This window comes from Chiloscyllium plagiosum, unplaced genomic scaffold, assembly GCF_037043375.1.
Source record: "Chiloscyllium plagiosum isolate Xiang-an unplaced genomic scaffold, Cpla_swu_hap1 HiC_scaffold_27, whole genome shotgun sequence".
Taxonomy (NCBI): Eukaryota; Metazoa; Chordata; class Chondrichthyes; order Orectolobiformes; family Hemiscylliidae; genus Chiloscyllium; species Chiloscyllium plagiosum.
Window position 1 is genome coordinate 25604767 of NW_028270165.1, and position 5586 is coordinate 25610352.

At 37.8% G+C, this 5586-nt stretch overlaps 1 pseudogene; it reads right to left on the reverse strand.

The window, feature by feature from the left end:
* Positions 1–2653: 2653 nt before the first annotated feature.
* LOC122543642 (coatomer subunit beta pseudogene) lies at positions 2654–3924 on the reverse strand (annotated as a pseudogene).
* Positions 3925–5586: the final 1662 nt, after the last annotated feature.

The following is a 5586-nucleotide window of genomic DNA, read 5'->3' on the forward strand; positions in this document are numbered from 1 at the left end:
TTTGGTTGAAGTTTTTGCAACAATTCGACTTTTAGTTTAAATTACGACCAAGGAAACTAAAGCCCATTCGAATTTCAATTTATTGTTTTGCCAACATCAAACCAATGAGATGATCCGATGTTAGTGACGTAAAAATATGTATATCGTGAAAATTACAAACAGAGCAACTGCCAACAAGAATGTCCCAAGAAATTAGGAAACACTTTCTATCAAAGTGTTCTTCATCTGAAACATACTCACAGCAAAAAGTAAGCAGACAACTCAGGGAATTCAGCAGCCAGACAGTGAATTCACAGAAGATGGCAGCGGCTGTTTGGTTTTGAAATTAAGTTGATACAATTTTAATAAGTGTCTTATTGGAACAGCATATTGTGATTGAGATGAAGGCAGGTAATGAGAAGTTAAAAGAAAGGGAGGGGTGTAGTAAGACATGTGAATAGCTGCTGTTTAAGGTTGACTTTTAGAGTTCAAACATAAATTGATTTAAGTTTATTTAAATAGTGGAATTTGGGACTTCTCTGTCATTCATATTTTAACAGATTAAGAGGCGAAATGAGCTTTTCGGGGTATTTGATTTAATTATCAGACGCTTTTACTACTGTGCTGCAACAATGAATATACTGAATATGGACCTCATGAGCTGACCAACCTATACCTGCAATTACTTTCGATGTTTCCATGAATGTACGATTCATGAATGAACTTATTACTGAATGTTTAGGCATCATGCCTTTGTGCTTTATCGTTTTTTTTTTAAAATCACCGTTTCCTATTGGTTAATAAGCAATGCTTTATTCTGTATTATATTATTACCAGAATCGCAAAAAAAAACTTTTCTTCAACTTCTTTCCTTTTAGAAGTTGTCCCGCATGAAGTCTCATTATGTTATTGTGAGGTATAATAATGTTCTATATTGATTTAAAATATCCTGGAGTGCATCCACGTTTGTGACAGGAAACGTCTTTGATTTTTTATTATGATTTCGAACTGGCGCATTTGATTTTGGTATCGTATTGAGCTCGTTCATGTATGGCTCCTTATTAAGAATAAGAGCTGCGATGCTGTCTCCAAGTTGCAGATCAATTTTGTCTGCTCACGTTCTGAGAAAAAAAGCTTGAAAGATCAACTTAGTTAACAATTTAACGCAAATACATATTTCGGCTGAGTGTGTAGTTCCATCCATGATACAAATGTTGCAACAGCAACGGAATCGCTTTGCTTGTGCATATACCTCAGCTGCGACAGTGTGGAGTCATACTTTGTAAACCTATGAAGACATAAACAAACACAATAAACGCAAGGAACTGGAATGTTAACGTTTAACAAACACCACAACAGGAAAAGCTCTGCAACATAGCTTTCTTTTTATTACTCTGAGAAAATGTTGCCTTCATAATGAAAATATGTCTGAGATAAAGATAAAAACAGTGGTGAGCTGACGATTAATGGTGATGTTCAGGTGATTCCAACGCAAAAACTTTAAAAATAAGACCACGATGTGAAGAAACCGCTTCAGCAAAAGAAGTGATCTATCATATGGCTGGGTCTAGTTCGGAAGTTTTGTTTTCTCCTTGGAACATCAATCACCAGAAAACAATTACATCATAACATATCGATAAAGAAGTACGCTATTCGGTCACAAATTGCGTTCCACTCTTCAATGAGAACAAGGCTGATCCTCAATCCCACTCTGCTTACCTTTTCCCATAAACCTCCAATCCGTTACTGAAAAATCCATCCTGTTGCAAGTTCACCATAACCATTGCCAAAGAGGAATTGTGATCAGTCATCGGGTCACCTGTCTGCAAGAAGGAAACACACATACACACGCGCGCGCGCGCACACACACACAAACACACACGCACACACACACGCACACACACACACGCACGGACACTCGCACACAAACACACACACGCGCGCGCGCACACACACACACACAAACACACACACACACAGAGCAGTACAGTTTTCAAGCAAGAATGCAATCTTTGTTTCGTTTCAATCTAAATACAAGAAACAAAACCTGCTGCATTGGATCACCGTGTGTGATGCTTTGTGTTTCCTGTAAGAGAATCCTTTGTGTTAATTCATGTGTCAGACCATCACTCCTGTGGTCCATCTAACTTTATTTTAGCATTAATCCAAAAAAGTTAAATTTGTTAACTTTGAAGAAATATGCCAAAATTTATAAGACAAAGGTAAGTCATGAAAACAGAAAATAATGCAGGAAGAAATGTCCAGTAAAAAGTCTAAGTAATGCTAGCTGACAACTTGTTTTATATATTTGTATATTGTTCCAATATGGGTTAAACAACTCTGTAATTTAAATCCCGCAACGCATAAAAGTTTTAATCTGTGAAGTATTTTTTGAAAATTCGAGTGGCCAAGAACTAGTTAAAGTAAAAGTTAACAAATTTGTTTTTCAAGCATAACAGAGAATAATTAACTAACAACTATTTACAACTCCATTCTCGAACCTATCTTTTAGCTTCACGTTCTACAGTACAAGTTGGATAAAACCACGGATTAACATTTATAAAACAAAGCTTCTTATCTCAAAACCAGGCAACTTTCGTTTCTTCTCTGCATTCTCATCTTCTATTCTTCTTGGGGATTCAGCTTCACAGGTTACTAAGCGATAAAGGTACCGTTAAGAGACATTTTTAAAGCCGGTCTTTACATGCTGGTAGTTTGGCAGTTCTCCTCCACTAAAACTCAGCCACATCCGACGAAATTCTGCATCAGTGCACACGGTAAGCTATATATAGTCCATGATATCAATGTGAATGTCACTCAGTACCACACAGTTTCGATCACTGGCAGCCACAGATATGTCATACACTATATTAGCAAAAATAATGCCATTTTCTTCTAACACTATTTTCACATTGGCCTTAATGTTAGCAAAATCATGTGGTACAAAGATTAGAAGTGAAGGATTTTAATCGGTTTTAGATCACCAAATGTGGCAAATTCCAGAGTAAAGTTCTTAAGTGAGTCATTGACTTGATTGACCACAAGTACATTAAGTACAATATCATATTGATCAACATGCACATAGGCTTCTGCATACACTAGATCAGATAAACCAGTCAGTTGTGTAACCTTGCTGAGATTGCATGCTAAAGGATCAGATTTGCCAATAAACTAATCCTTAGAGGTCATCTCATTCTTGGCCATTAGCTGTATAAAGGAAATAGGATCGTCTGCTTGTACCAATACATTGTTTTTTTCAGATTGTTTCTTTTGAAAAATCTTTTCCTCTTCAAGTTTCGCTGATTGCATTTGAGAGAGATTCTTTTCTGCACTCTTTGTTAAAGGTGTTGTTCATCACTGGGAAACATTCTGTAACGACTTTAAGACACAGTGAAATACGATCCATATCATCGCTGGTAATTGATTCCTTTGGGAGTGATGATTGACCAATGTGTAAAATGATCAGCATGGCTTCTGCATGGAAAAAAAAATCAGTTTCTTCTCGTCTTCTTGAAGTACCATATAACACAAAGCTATTTTGATTAATATAGTTGCAATAAAGAAATCCACATCTAGTAGGAACCCTCGCAAGGGTGATCCATTTTCATCCTTTTAAGAAGACCTTGTGCTAAGGGCACCCTGGGTTGCATACATCCCTATTTCCATCAAACGTTTTTGCGTTGGAATCACCTGAACATCACCATTAATCGTCAGCTCACCACTTTTTTTTATCTTTATTTCAGACTCAACTATTGGAATTTCATTCAAGGATCGACGAACCTTCGTCATTGCACTCTGAATATCGTCCTTGGATCTTCAGTACTGGCCCAACATCCAGAGAGATCCCAGATGTATCTTGAGTTGGCACTCCAACCTGATCTTACCCAGAGGAACGTGACATTTCTGTCCATCTGTCCCACAAATTACAATACACTCGGGTAACATATTATAAAGAGTGCATATTCGTTCGTCCCTTTCTATCAGCGACTGGTTAGATCCTGTATCTCTCAAAATTATAACTTCTTGTCCTTCTCTCCCATTCATTCAGAGTATACTTTATCCACAGATGGGACTTGTTTTTGAATATCCTAACTCCATACCAAGCCCCTGCCTAGGCTGTGCACTGTCCTGCAGCTACTCAGCTTTTCTTGTGGTAGCCTCTACTACCCTCACTAATGCCATTAGCTTAGTTTCTTTGACCTCATGTTTTCTCACATCGTCTTGCTTTCAAGGCTAGTGTGAAATTACGTGTCCCACCTTACTACAGTGGAAGTATCTGAGACCTTTCACCTCCTTTCAACCCCTTGAGCTTCGTTTCTATCCAGTGGTAAATTCTTACCAGTGCTCTCTACTTTTGGTTTAGTGTCTAGGATCTCACCTTCTCCCAAATTCTATCCCTGACAGGAAGAAATTCTGGCTAGAGGCTTGTCTTATGCAACAATATGGACTCATCTGCTAATTCTATTACCCTTCTCACGTCCTGAACTTTCTGTTCCTCCACGTTAATTCATACCATCTCTGGCGCTGCGTTTTGAAACTCCACCAGAGGAATAATCTCTTTTAGAGCCTCAAAGGTATATCCATTTTCAAAGTATGCACCCATTGTTCAAAATTACTATGTTTAATTCTGTCGAAATCAACGTAAGTCTTCCCTGTTTCTTAACTGCTGACTATAGTCTTCTGGTGCCAATTCAAAAGCACTTAGCATAGCCAGTTTAACCTCGACATAATCTGTTGACCCCTCATCTGACAGTGCAGTACATGCCTCACGAGGTCTGTCGACCAATTTAGTCTGAACTAGCATTACCCATTAATCCTCGGACCACTCCATCTGCCTAGACAATTTTTGAAATGAAGTAAAGAAGACTTCAACATTTTTCTCATCAAAATGTGGCATAGTTTGACATATATATGTACATATATATCGCTGCCTTCTCTTCTAATTTCCATCCTGTTAACTTGAGTGTACTGACTATTTCTTCACTTCTAAATTTCAACATTATCTCTTTCTCTCTCCCTTTCTTCTCTCTCTTTGCTCAACTAAGAACCTTCTCTCTCTCTCTCTCCCTCTCTCTCTCTCTCTTTCGTTCTCTGTCCTTTTCTCTTTCCTCTCTCCATCTGTTTATCTTCTAACTCCATTTTCCTTAATTTCAATGTAAGTTTTTCTCCTCCACTGCACTTGCCTGATTCTCTGGCACACCAAGTCCTTGAGTAACTCTCTTACAATTTGAACTTGACTTTTATCCTTGGTTAAACCCAAACCTACCTTACTTGGTAAATCTGAAGGTATGGCCTTTTTTTTTCCTTCTAAACTTTCTTGGAAAATTTGAGAATTCCCGTCCATTCACAAAACCTCTTTAGCAATTTTAAGAGCAATGTCTCTCACTTTTAATTTAATCAACCACAAGGCACTGAAAGGAAATAAATTGTCTCAACTAAGTTTTAATTAAAAGATCTAAGACACTAACCTGCAAGTGCTTAAATCTACTGGACTTTTTGCACCCCTAAATGTATTCAAGTCTGTCTAAACCAGTTCAAATCCCGATGACTGGCCCCCAACTTGTTCCAACGTGGTAAACCTTCCTGCTCAATTTAACTCAGCAACAC